Source organism: Bufo gargarizans, chromosome 2 (genome assembly GCF_014858855.1).
Source record: "Bufo gargarizans isolate SCDJY-AF-19 chromosome 2, ASM1485885v1, whole genome shotgun sequence".
NCBI lineage: Eukaryota > Metazoa > Chordata > Amphibia > Anura > Bufonidae > Bufo > Bufo gargarizans.
This window is the reverse complement of record NC_058081.1, coordinates 462437459-462452235: the sequence shown is the minus strand read 5'-3', so window position 1 is coordinate 462452235 and position 14777 is coordinate 462437459.

Sequence of the window (14777 nt, the reverse complement as noted above, 5' to 3'; positions counted from 1 at the left end):
ATAAAGTAGCAAGGTGCAGAAGTGGTAACATAACGTTGGGACAGCACAGTGAGCTCTATCTATAGCAAAGTCCAGTACAGAGCAATCCGGTAAAAGTACAGACATAATGTCCACTATGTATTTCTGTAGCTCTGAAGGCTGTATATCCTTGGAGGTGCCGCAGAACTTTACATTGTTCCGTCTGGATATATCCTCTAAATCCACTAGTTTGGATCTCAAATATTCCACATAATCTGTTAGGACACTGTGAGCATCAATTAGGTGATTGAGTGAAGAGGCAAAGTCCCCCATTTTAAATTCCACATATCTCATTTTACCATCCAATTCCTTCACAGCGGATTGGATTAGGGATGTAAACTGCGTCAGGTTGGCGGACATGGAGGTGCTAAACTCCATCAGCATCTGCTTTAATAAGTTACCTGATGCTGGCTGCTCTGAGGTTTGGAATTTCTGCAGGGATTCCACCAGCATGCTGCAGCCTGGTGCTTTAAGGGAGTCTCGGCGGCATGGCCTTTGCTTTGCTGGGCTGGTCGTCGGAGTCGGCAGGAAAGAAGGCATATGTGGCTGAATAGCAGGTAGGCCCATGTCTGCCTTTGCCAGTGGATCATACCTCATTTTCGGCAAAGGCACCGTGGAAATGTGCAGAGAGGCCATGGAGGCTTGTAGATTGTCACCCGGTGAGGCAGGCAGAGAACCAGGGCCCCGCTGATGGGCCTGTGTCGGGCTGGTGCTGGAAGGAGAGGAGTGTGCACTGGTCTCGGCGGCATTATTGTTATGCTCCTGTTGGAAGAAGAAATCCAACTTGCTTTGTGGATTCTTTTCCCTCTCGGCATCATGGGCATAGGTTTGTAAAGTTCAGGAGTGAAATTAGAGTGAGAGGAGTTGCTATAGCAAGCTTTGCTGGTTTTGGTCTGCAGTGGAGACGGAGCTCAGGAATTATGTTGCCATCTTCCTCGGCTGCCTAGCCACACCTATCTGGGGTCATTATAAGTTTGGGAACTGATTTGCAAAATCTTTAACAATCTTCCATCTAGCATGTGCCATATAGTAATACAAGAGTCTTCTTTATGTGGCAGAGGGTGCTGCACACACCTGTCCAAAGATGTGTGCCTTTGATGGTCTGGACCAAATGGAGAATAAAAGGAAAGTGAACATCTCAAAACTGTTGAAACATCAACTGTAAATCACTGAATCTGCCCTTGAATACTTCTTTTAAAATATGTTGTTCCCCTTATTCGAAAATAATGTCTGTTTAAATTGATTCAATGGGAGAGGGGACACAATTTGCCTTCTCCGCCTTGGGCACCAAAATGCTTTGTCCCAGCTAGGGATGAGCGGACCGCTGTTTAGGTTAATCATGTCACCCATTAGACGTCTCTTCTCAAGATGAAATAAATATAATTTTTTTTTTTTTATCTTCCTTCATAACCAGGACCCTCCATGCCGCTTCTAAGTTTAGTCACTCTCACTCAGTACTTTTTCCAGCTGTAAAGCATCCTTTCTATGGACTGATGCTCAGAACTGAACCAGATGAGGCCGCACCAACGTGGTAATATTACATCCCTGCCCGGCGAGTCCGTGCCTTGTTACTAGTGTTGTTCGAGCACCAAAGTGCTCGGGTGCTCGAGTAGAACAGCTCAGGATTCTCGGGAGAACAATGGAAGTCAATGGGAGAACCAGAGCATTAAACCAGGCACCCACTGCTCTGCTGAGCAGGGCCTGCTGCTGAGCTGACCCTCTAAAACATTAGGAGTGAGGGCAGCCTAATAAACATGTTAATATGATGGAGGAGGAGGACAAGATAAGGGAGATTGAACCATATACCTTTTTTAGTGGTGGAAGGGGTGCATGGGATTTATTTATTTATTATGCCCCCGGCAGAACTAAATACACGCTCTGACAAAACAAAGACGGCGGGGCAGGTCAGCACCTCCAAGGGGTAGAACGCCAGTTCGTGCGACGTGTCAAGCTTGGATACCCAATATTTCTAAGGCACAGAGGGATCACTGAGGATGCTGACACGGTCTGCTACATACCCCTTCAACTTCTTCTAAAATGTTTCCCTCTATTGTGACACTAGGCCGCTCATCAGGTTTAGAGTGCTGCCGGGGTGTCATAAAACTGTCCCAGGCCTTGAAGAGTGTTGCCCTGCCTCTGTTGTGACTCCTGTGTGTTCCCCTCGCATCTCCAACTCAGTTGACCAAGGAACTACGTACTCTGCAGCCAGCGTTGTCAGCTGGAACTTTTTGGAGCAATTTTTCCACAAAGACATTCTTGTATTGCACCATTTTGCTTGTACATATCCACCACAGGAATGAAGGATGAGAAGTTCTCATTGTAGCGGGGGTCGATAAGGTTGAACAACCAGTAATCGGTGTTGGCCAAAATACATACAACGTGAGCGTCACGGGAAAGGCAGCCTAACATAAAGTCAGCCATGTGTGCCAGAGTCCCAAAAGACAATACTTTGCTGTCCTCATCAGGAGGATGACTCTCAATCTCCTCCTTCTTCTCTTCTACCCATTCATGCTGAACAGATGGAATAAAACGTCCATGGGTACTACCCTCTGTAGCAGAGGCAACAGTCTACTGTCTTCCCAAATTTCCACCTCTTTCACATGCAAACTGTTTGCCTTAATTGTGATCAGCTAGTGTTTAAGTAGACACAGAAGTGGGATGGTTACGCTGATAGTAGCGTTATCGCTGCTCACCATCTGTGTTGATTCTTCAAAGTTGCGTAAAACCTCACAGAGATTAGCCATCCCTGCCCACCTGTCGCTTGTGAAGAACGGAAACTGACTGGAAAGGCGACGACCATGTTGCAGCTGGTATTCCACTACTGCCCTCTGCTGCTCACAAAGCCTGGCCAACATGTGGGACGTGGAGTTCCAAAGCGTGCTCACATCACACAACAGTCAGTGAGCTGGTAATTGCAAGTGCTGCTGCAGCATTGCCAGACCAGCAGAAGCAGTCGATGACTTGCGGAAATGGGCAGACATACAGCGCACCTTGACCAGTAGCTCAGGCAAATTGGGGTTGATTTTGAGAAACCATTAGGTTGAACATGTGGGCTAGGCATGGTATGTGTGTGAGCTTGCCGAGCTCCAAAGCTGCCACCAAGTTACAGCCATTATCAAAAACCACCATGCCTGGTTGTAGGTTGAGTGGCGAGAGCCACAGCTCAGTCTGGTCCCTTATCCACTGCCACAGTTCTGTGGTGGTATGCTGTTTGTCACCTAATCAGATCATTTTAATGACGGCCTGTTGCCGCTTTCCTACTGCAGTGCTACACTGCTTTCAGCTCCTGAATGATGTCTGACTTTTGCTGCATGATGATAATTCTGAGGTGGAACTAGGGGAGGAGGCAGAGGAGGAGACGTGGGCTTGCAGCCAGTAACGTAGGTGGTGGTGAAAACCATGATGGAATTAGGGCCCACAATTCTTGGCGTTGGTAGCACCTGTGCCATCACAGGGTATGACTCGCTCCCTGCCTCAACAACGTTCACCCAGTGTGCGGTCAGGGAAATGTAGCATCCCTGGCGAAAAGCACTTGTCCATGTGTTATTCGTTAAGTGGACCTTCCCAATAACTGCATTGGTCAGGACACATGCTGGTGTAAGGCTGAGAGTACACACCGTGAAATATATTGGCGGCTGGGGACAGAGTAACGCGGACGGTCACCGCCATCAGGCTGCGGAAAGCCTCATTGGCCACAAGCCAAAATGGCAACATTTCCAGGGCCAACAATTTGGAAAGGTGTGCATTAAGTGTTATGGTCTGTGGGTGGGTGGGTGTATGGGTATCTGCGCTTTTGTTCAAAGGCCTGGAGTATAGACATCTGTATGCTGCGCTGGAACACAGAAGTCGATGTGTTAGCTGATGGTGTTTGTGAAGGTCCAGGTGCATGTCGGGAGGCATCTGTCACGGCCTTTGCTGTGTGCGCCGTGACACTTGTGCAATGCATGCAGTTGCCGGTGGCAACGTGTTGCTGTTATGGCATGTGGTGGCAGTGTCTTTGCTTTGGCTGTGTGCACCGTGACATGGTTGCCACGCATGCTGTTGCCGGTGGCAATGTGGTTGCTGGTGTGTGCATGTCCCCTTTAAGTTGTAGCCTTCCCCTGTCTGGTGCTGTAAGGGTTAACCCCCGATTGGGTGTGGTCGCTTTGGGCTATTTAGCTTCTGCTGGAAGCCTGTAGCTTATTGTTCCTCCAGCCTTGGTGTGTGCTGGTGGTTCACTGCTCCTGGCTTTACCATTTGTTCAGTGAGGGCCACCCTGTGGTCATTAAGGTCTTCCCAGTTTCTCCCTTGTATCCTCTATATACCCAACCCCACTTGTTGTACAAACCGGATTCCAACAAAGTTGGGACACTATACAAATCGTGAATAAAAACTGAATGCAATGATGTGGAGGTGCCAACTTCTAATATTTTATTCAGAATAGAACATAAATCACGGAACAAAAGTTTAAACTGAGAAAATGTACCATTTTAAAGGGAAAAATATGTTGAATCAGAATTTCATGGTGTCAACAAATCCCCAAAAAGTTGGGACAAGGCCATTTTCACCACTGTGTGGCATCTCCCCTTCTTCTTACAACACTCAACAAATGTCTGGGGACCGAGGAGACCAGTTTCTCGAGTTTAGAAATAGGAATGCTCTCCCATTCTTGTATAATACAGGCCTCTAACTGTTCAATCGTCTTGGGCCTTCTTTGTTGCACCTTCCTGTTTATGATGCGCCAAATGTTCTCTATAGGTGAAAGATCTGGACTGCAGACTGGCCATTTCAGTACCCGGATCGTTCTCCTACGCAGCCATGATGTTGTGATTGATGCAGAATGTGGTCTGGCATTATCTTGTTGAAAAATGCAGGGTCCTCCCTGAAAGAGATGACGTCTGGATGGGAGCATATGTTGTTCTAGAACCTGAATATATTTTTCTGTATTGATGGTGCCTTTCCAGACATGCAAGCTGCCCATGCCACACGCACTCATGCAACCCCATACCATCAGAGATGCAGGCTTCTGAACTGAGCGTTGATAACAACTTTGGTTGTCCTTGTTCTCTTTGGTCCGGATGACATGGCGTCCCAGATTTCCAAAAAGAACTTTGAATCGTGACTCGTCTGACCACAGAACAGTCTTCCATTTTGCCACACTCCATTTTAAATGATCCCTGGCCCAGTGAAAACGCCTGAGCTTGTGGATCTTGCTTAGAAATGGCTTCTTCTTTGCACTGTAGAGTTTCAGCTGGCAACGGCGGATGGCACGGTGGATTGTGTTCACTGACAATGGTTTCTGGAAGTATTCCTGAGCCCATTCTGTGATTTCCTTTACAGTAGCATTCCTGTTTGTGGTGCAGTGTCATTTAAGGGCCCGGAGATCACGGACATCCAGTATGGTTTTACGGCCTTGACCCTTACGCACAGAGATTGTTCCAGATTCTCTGAATCTTCGGATGATGTTATGCACAGTTGATGATGATAGATGCAAAGTCTTTGCAATTTTTCGCTGGGTAACACCTTTCTGATATTGCTCCACTATCTTTCTGCGCAACATTGTGGGAATTGGTGATCCTCTACCCATCTTGGCTCCTGAGAGACACTGCCACTCTTAGAAGCTATTTTTATACCCAATCCTGTTGCCAATTGACCTAATTAGTGTTAATTGGTCTTCCAGCTCTTCGTTATGCTCAAATTTACTTTTTCCAGCCTCTTATTGCTACTTGTCCCACCATTTGTTGACACCGTGAAATTTTGAATCAACGTATTTTTCCTTTAAAATGATACATTTACTTGGATTAAACGTTTGATCTGTCATCTACGTTCTATTACAAATAAAATATTGACATTTGCCATCTCCACATCATTGCATTCAGTTTTTATTCATAATTTGTTTAGTGTCCCAACTTTTTTGGAATCCGGTTTGTATGTTTGGTGTGGGTTTATGTTCAGGGTTTGTTGTACGTCTTGTTTCTTGTTACATGTCTGAGCTGTTGTTGGTGCTTGTCCCTGCATGTGTGCAAGACGTTTTCCTTGTGTGTGTTGTACTTCCGCGAGTGAGCTGGTTTCCCGGAGGGGGAACCATAAACCTGTATCTAGTGCTGCCTGGAGCTTCCGTGCATTTGGTGTTCGCATGGAGGTCTGGTAAGATTTTTGGTGCCGTCTTTCCATCTCTGCTGCGGCACGTAAGTGTTGGTTGTTGCTAGTGTTCTGTTGTTACACTGTTTACTTGCCTGACGTTCAGTTGCTGCATATGGTATTTTCCCTTCACCTGTTACTAGGCAGCTGGAGACTAGACATGTCCCGAACTATTCGCCGGTGAACAGTTCCCGGCGAACATAGCTTGTTCGCGTTCTCCGCAGCGGGCGAACATATGCGATGTTCAATCCGCCTCCTATATATCATCATTGAATAAACTTTGACCCTGTACCTCACAGTCAGTAGACACATTCCAGCCAATCAGCATCAGACCCTCCCTCCCAGACCCTCCCACCTCCTGGACAGCATCCATTTTAGATTCATTCGGAAGCTGCATTCTTAGTGAGAGGAGGGACAGTATAGCTGCTGCTGATTTAATAGGGAAATCGATAGCTAGGCTAGTGTATTCAGTGTCCACTACAGTCCTGAAGGACTCAACTGATCTCCGCTGTAAGGACAGCACCCCAAAATGCCTAGAACCTCAGTCTGCTTTTTTTTTTTCCTGTGTAATCAAATTGCAGTTGCCTGCCTGCCTGCCAGTATGTGTGTCAGGCTCACAGCCCTGCAAGTGCGTAGTGTCACCAGTGCAACTCATATCTGGTATCACATTCGATTACATTTAAAGAAAAATAACAATTTTGACTGTGAATAACTAGCAGTCAGTTGCATACACGTGTTTGTGTGTTTAAGGCCCAGCTGCAAGTCCATAATGTCACTTCAGCACCATTCATATCTGGTGTCACATTCGATTATATTTAAAGAAAAACAAAAATTTTGACTGAATAACTAGCAATCAGTTGCACACACACGTGTTTGTGTGTTTAAGGCCCAGTGCCAGTGCATAGTGTCAATTCAGCGCCACTCATATCTGTTGTCACATTCGATTATATTTAAAGAAAAACAATAATTTTGACTGTGAATAACTAGCAGTCAGTTGCACTCACGTGTTTGTGTGTTTAAGGCCCAGTGCCAGTGCATAGTGTGTGTAGAGGGAAGTCAGGTGGGCGTATGTATATGGATAAATATATGTATCTGCCCCTTCTTTGATATGTGTATACAGTATTTATGTATATATATGGGCCCCTTTATACGGCCAATAGGGATATATATTTCCTGTATGGCCGTGTATATATTGGCACTGTATGACAAGTGTGGACATATGCATGTCCCCTGTATGTGATGCCCCAGGTATATGCGAGTGTGTGTGTGTGTATATATAGATATGTGTATGTATTTTCACGCATGTCTATGTATATACATTCATGTCAGCATGACAGTATGTATGTGGGCTTATTGCTGCCCATTCATGCCCCCGGTTTTGTATGTATGTGTATATGTTTATAGATGTGCCCCAAGCATCTGTGGATATATGTAGAGGGAAATGTATTAAATATTCCCTAAATTCAAATCCCTATCAACTCTTATTAACAGTTCATCCCCCATGTTTAGAGAAAAACTTGTGCTGATAGCCTGTAGGATAACAGCTGATTAGTATCTAGTCCTCTTTTATTCAAGCCCCAAACAATCAGACTCTCTGGCACCGTTTGTCAGGGGGCTTTCTAATCAGAGACATCATAAATAGAGTTGAGCGAACACCTGGATGTTCGGGTTCGAGAAGTTCGGCCGAACATCCCGGAAATGTTCGGGTTCGGGATCCGAACCCGATCCGAACTTCGTCCCGAACCCGAACCCCATTGAAGTCAATGGGGACCCGAACTTTTCGGCACTAAAACGGCTGTAAAACAGCCCAGGAAAGGGCTAGAGGGCTGCAAAAGGCAGCAACATGTAGGTAAATCCCCTGCAAACAAATGTGGATAGGGAAATTAATTAAAATAAAAATTAACCAAAATCAATTGGAGAGAGGTTCCATAGCAGAGAATCTGGCTTCCCGTCACCCACCACTGGAACAGTCCATTCTCAGATATTTAGGCCCCGGCACCCAGGCAGAGGAGAGAGGTCCCGTAACAGAGAATCTGTCTTCATGTCAGCAGAGAATTAGTCTGCATGTCATAGCAGAGAATGAGGCTTCACGTCAGCCACCACTGCAACAGTCCATTGGCATATATTTAGGCCTAGCACACAGGCAGAGGAGAGAGGTCCCGTAACAGAGAATCTGGCTTCATGTCAGCAGAGAATCAGTCTGCATGTCATAGCAGAGAATGAGGCTTCACGTCAGCCACCACTGCAACAGTCCATTGGCATATATTTAGGCCCAGCACACACACAGGCAGAGGAGAGAGGTCCCGTAACAGAGAATCTGTCTTCATGTCAGCAGAGAATTAGTCTGCATGTCATAGCAGAGAATGAGGCTTCACGTCACCCACCACTGCAACAGTCCATTGGCATATATTTAGGCCTAGCACACAGGCAGAGCAGAGAGGTCCCGTAACAGACAATCTGGCTTCATGACAGCAGAGAATCAGTCTGCATGTCATAGCAGAGAATGAGGCTTCACGTCACCCACCACTGCAACAGTCCATTGGCATATATTTAGGCCTAGCACACAGGCAGAGGAGAGAGGTCCCGTAACAGAGAATCTGTCTTCATGTCAGCAGAGAATCAGTCTGCATGTCATAGCAGAGAATGAGGCTTCACGTCAGCCACCACTGCAACAGTCCATTGGCATATATTTAGGCCCAGCACCCAGGCAGAGGAGGGAGGTCCCGTAACAGAGAATCTGTCTTCATGTCAGCAGAGAATTAGTCTGCATGTCATAGCAGAGAATGAGGCTTCACGTCAGCCACCACTGCAACAGTCCATTGGCATATATTTAGGCCCAGCACACACACAGGCAGAGGAGAGAGGTCCCGTAACAGAGAATCTGGCTTCATGTCAGCAGAGAATCAGTCTGCATGTCATAGCAGAGAATGAGGCTTCACGTCAGCCACCACTGCAACAGTCCATTGGCATATATTTAGGCCCAGCACACACACAGGCAGAGGAGAGAGGTCCCGTAACAGAGAATCTGGCTTCATGTCAGCAGAGAATCAGTCTGCATGTCATAGCAGAGAATGAGGCTTCACGTCAGCCACCACTGCAACAGTCCATTGGCATATATTTAGGCCCAGCACCCAGGCAGAGGAGGGAGGTCCCGTAACAGAGAATCTGTCTTCATGTCAGCAGAGAATTAGTCTGCATGTCATAGCAGAGAATGAGGCTTCACGTCAGCCACCACTGCAACAGTCCATTGGCATATATTTAGGCCCAGCACACACACAGGCAGAGGAGAGAGGTCCCGTAACAGAGAATCTGGCTTCATGTCAGCAGAGAATCAGTCTGCATGTCATAGCAGAGAATGAGGCTTCACGTCAGCCACCACTGCAACAGTCCATTGGCATATATTTAGGCCCAGCACACACACAGGCAGAGGAGAGAGGTCCCGTAACAGAGAATCTGGCTTCATGTCAGCAGAGAATCAGTCTGCATGTCATAGCAGAGAATGAGGCTTCACGTCAGCCACCACTGCAACAGTCCATTGGCATATATTTAGGCCCAGCACCCAGGCAGAGGAGGGAGGTCCCGTAACAGAGAATCTGTCTTCATGTCAGCAGAGAATTAGTCTGCATGTCATAGCAGAGAATGAGGCTTCACGTCAGCCACCACTGCAACAGTCCATTGGCATATATTTAGGCCCAGCACACACACAGGCAGAGGAGAGAGGTCCCGTAACAGAGAATCTGGCTTCATGTCAGCAGAGAATCAGTCTGCATGTCATAGCAGAGAATGAGGCTTCACGTCAGCCACCACTGCAACAGTCCATTGGCATATATTTAGGCCCAGCACACACACAGGCAGAGGAGAGAGGTCCCGTAACAGAGAATCTGGCTTCATGTCAGCAGAGAATCAGTCTGCATGTCATAGCAGAGAATGAGGCTTCACGTCAGCCACCACTGCAACAGTCCATTGGCATATATTTAGGCCCAGCACACACACAGGCAGAGGAGAGAGGTCCCGTAACAGAGAATCTGGCTTCATGTCAGCAGAGAATCAGTCTGCATGTCATAGCAGAGAATGAGGCTTCACGTCAGCCACCACTGCAACAGTCCATTGGCATATATTTAGGCCCAGCACACACACAGGCAGAGGAGAGAGGTCCCGTAACAGAGAATCTGTCTTCATGTCAGCAGAGAATTAGTCTGCATGTCATAGCAGAGAATGAGGCTTCACGTCACCCACCACTGCAACAGTCCATTGGCATATATTTAGGCCTAGCACACAGGCAGAGCAGAGAGGTCCCGTAACAGACAATCTGGCTTCATGACAGCAGAGAATCAGTCTGCATGTCATAGCAGAGAATGAGGCTTCACGTCACCCACCACTGCAACAGTCCATTGGCATATATTTAGGCCTAGCACACAGGCAGAGCAGAGAGGTCCCGTAACAGACAATCTGGCTTCATGTCAGCAGAGAATCAGTCTGCATGTCATAGCAGAGAATGAGGCTTCACGTCACCCACCACTGCAACAGTCCATTGGCATATATTTAGGCCTAGCACACAGGCAGAGCAGAGAGGTCCCGTAACAGACAATCTGGCTTCATGACAGCAGAGAATCAGTCTGCATGTCATAGCAGAGAATGAGGCTTCACGTCACCCACCACTGCAACAGTCCATTGGCATATATTTAGGCCTAGCACACAGGCAGAGCAGAGAGGTCCCGTAACAGACAATCTGGCTTCATGTCAGCAGAGAATCAGTCTGCATGTCATAGCAGAGAATGAGGCTTCACGTCACCCACCACTGCAACAGTCCATTGGCATATATTTAGGCCTAGCACACAGGCAGAGCAGAGAGGTCCCGTAACAGACGATCTGGCTTCATGTCAGCAGAGAATCAGTCTGCATGTCATAGCAGAGAATCAGGCTTCACGTCAGCCACCACTGCAACAGTCCATTGTCATAAATTTAGGCCCAGCACCCAGGCAGAGGAGAGAGGTCCCGTAACAGACAATCTGGCTTCATGTCAGCAGAGAATTAGTCTGCATGTCATAGCAGAGAATCAGGCTTCATGTCAGCCACCACTGCAACAGTCCATTGGCATATATTTAGGCCTAGCACACAGGCAGAGGAGAGGTTCATTCAACTTTGGGTAGCATCGCAATATAATGGTAAAATGAAAATAAAAATAGGATTGAATGAGGAAGTGCCCTGGAGTCCAATAATATATGGTTATGGGGAGGTAGTTAATGTCTAATCTGGACAAGGGACGGACAGGTCCTGTGGGATCCATGCCTGGTTCATTTTTATGAACGTCAGCTTGTCCACATTGGCTGTAGACAGGCGGCTGCGTTTGTCTGTAATGACGCCCCCTGCCGTGCTGAATACACGTTCAGACAAAACGCTGGCTGCCGGGCAGGCCAGCACCTCCAAGGCATAAAAGGCTAGCTCTGGCCACGTGGACAATTTAGAGACCCAGAAGTTGAATGGGGCCGAACCATCAGTCAGTACGTGGAGGGGTGTGCACACGTACTGTTCCACCATGTTAGTGAAATGTTGCCTCCTGCTAACACGTTGCGTATCAGGTGGTGGTGCAGTTAGCTGTGGCGTGTTGACAAAAGTTTTCCACATCTCTGCCATGCTAACCCTGCCCTCAGAGGAGCTGGCCGTGACACAGCTGCCTTGGCGACCTCTTGCTCCTCCTCTGCCTTGGCCTTGGGCTTCCACTTGTTCCCCTGTGACATTTGGGAATGCTCTCAGTAGCGCGTCTACCAACGTGCGCTTGTACTCGCGCATCTTCCTATCACGCTCCAGTGCAGGAAGTAAGGTGGGCACATTGTCTTTGTAGCGTGGATCCAGCAGGGTGGCAACCCAGTAGTCCGCACAGGTTAAAATGTGGGCAACTCTGCTGTCGTTGCGCAGGCACTGCAGCATGTAGTCGCTCATGTGTGCCAGGCTGCCCAGGGGTAAGGACAAGCTGTCCTCTGTGGGAGGCGTATCGTCATCGTCCTGCCTTTCCCCCCAGCCACGCACCAGTGATGGACCCGAGCTGCGTTGGGTGCCACCCCGCTGTGACCATGCTTCATCCTCATCCTCCTCCACCTCCTCCTCATCCTCGTCCTCCTCGTCCTCCAGTAGTGGGCCCTGGCTGGCCACATTTGTACCTGGCCTCTGCTGTTGCAAAAAACCTCCCTCTGAGTCACTTCGAAGAGACTGGCCTGAAAGTGCTAAAAATGACCCCTCTTCCTCATCCTCCTCCTCCTCCTCCTGGGCCACCTCCTGTTCCATCATCGCCCTAAGTGTTTTCTCAAGGAGACATAGAAGTGGTATTGTAACGCTGATAACGGTGTCATCGCCACTGGCCATGTTGGTGGAGTACTCGAAACAGCGCAACAGGGCACACAGGTCTCGCATGGAGGCCCAGTCATTGGTGGTGAAGTGGTGCTGTTCTGTAGTGCGACTGACCCGTGCGTGCTGCAGCTGAAACTCCACTATGGCCTGCTGCTGCTCGCACAGTCTGTCCAGCATGTGCAAGGTGGAGTTCCACCTGGTGGGCACGTCGCATATGAGGCGGTGAGCGGGAAGGCCGAAGTTACGCTGTAGCGCAGACAGGCGAGCAGCGGCAGGATGTGAACGCCGGAAGCGCGAACAGACGGCCCGCACTTTATGCAGCAGCTCTGACATGTCGGGGTAGTTGTGAATGAACTTCTGCACCACCAAATTCAGCACATGCGCCAAGCAAGGGATGTGCGTCAAATTGGCTAGTCCCAGAGCTGCAACGAGATTTCGCCCATTATCACACACCACCAGGCCGGGCTTGAGGCTCACCGGCAGCAACCACTCGTCGGTCTGTTGTTCAATACCCCGCCACAACTCCTGTGCGGTGTGGGGCCTGTCCCCCAAACATATGAGTTTCAGAATGGCCTGCTGACGTTTACCCCGGGCTGTGCTGAAGTTGGTGGTGAAGGTGTGTGGCTGACTGGATGAGCAGGTGGAAGAAGAGGAGGAGGAAGCCGAGAAGGAGGAGGTGGCAACAGGAGGCAAAGAATGTTGCCCTGCGATCCTTGGCGGCGGCAGGACGTGCGCCAAACAGCTCTCCGCCTGGGGCCCAGCTGCCACTACATTTACCCAGTGTGCAGTTAGGGAGATATAGCGTCCCTGGCCGTGCTTACTGGTCCACGTATCTGTGGTTAGGTGGACCTTGCTACAGATGGCGTTGCGCAGTGCACACTTGATTTTATCGGATACTTGGTTGTGCAGGGAAGGCACGGCTCTCTTGGAGAAGTAGTGCCGGCTGGGAACAACATACTGTGGGACAGCAAGCGACATGAGCTGTTTGAAGCTGTCTGTGTCCACCAGCCTAAATGACAGCATTTCATAGGCCAGTAGTTTAGAAATGCTGGCATTCAGGGCCAGGGATCGAGGGTGGCTAGGTGGGAATTTACGCTTTCTATCAAATGTTTGTGAGATGGAGAGCTGAACGCTGGCGTGTGACATGGTTGAGACGCTTGGTGACGGAGGTGGTGGTGGTGGTGTTGGTGGTACATCCCCTGTTTGCTGGGCGGCAGGTGCCAACGTTCCTCCAGAGGCGGAGGAAGAGGCCGAGGCGGCAGCAGCAGAATAGGCCGAGGCGGCAGCAGCAGAAGAGGTAGCAGGGGGAGCCTGAGTGACTTCCTTGGTTTTAAGGTGTTTACTCCACTGCAGTTCATGCTTTGCATGCAGGTGCCTGGTCATGCAGGTTGTGCTCAGGTTCAGAACGTTAATGCCTCGCTTCAGGCTCTGATGGCACAGCGTGCAAACCACTCGGGTCTTGTCGTCAGCACATTGTTTGAAGAAGTGCCATGCCAGGGAACTCCTTGAAGCTGCCTTTGGGGTGCTCGGTCCCAGATGGCGGCGGTCAGTAGCAGGCGGAGTCTCTTGGCGGCGGGTGTTCTGCTTTTGCCCACTGCTCCCTCTTTTGCTACGCTGTTGGCTCGGTCTCACCACTGCCTCTTCCTCCGAACTGTGAAAGTCAGTGGCACGACCTTCATTCCATGTGGGGTCTAGGACCTCATCGTCCCCTGCATCGTCTTCCACCCAGTCTTGATCCCTGACCTCCTGTTCAGTCTGCACACTGCAGAAAGACGCAGCAGTTGGCACCTGTGTTTCGTCATCATCAGAGACATGCTGAGGTGGTATTCCCATGTCCTCATCATCAGGAAACATAAGTGGTTGTGCGTCAGTGCATTCTATGTCTTTCACCGCTGGGGAAGGGCTAGGTGGATGCCCTTGGGAAACCCTGCCAGCGGAGTCTTCAAACAGCATAAGAGACTGCTGCATAACTTGAGGCTGAGACAGTTTCCCTGGTATGCATGGGGGTGATGTGACAGACTGATGGGGTTGGTTTTCAGGCGCCATCTGTGCGCTTTCTGCAGAAGACTGGGTGGGAGATAATGTGAACGTGCTGGATCCACTGTCGGCCACCCAATTGACTAATGCCTGTACCTGCTCAGGCCTTACCATCCTTAGAACGGCATTGGGCCCCACCATATATCGCTGTAAATTCTGGCGGCTACTGGGACCTGAGGTAGTTGGTACACTAGGACGTGTGGATGTGGCAGAACGGCCACGTCCTCTCCCAGCACCAGAGGGTCCACTAACACCAC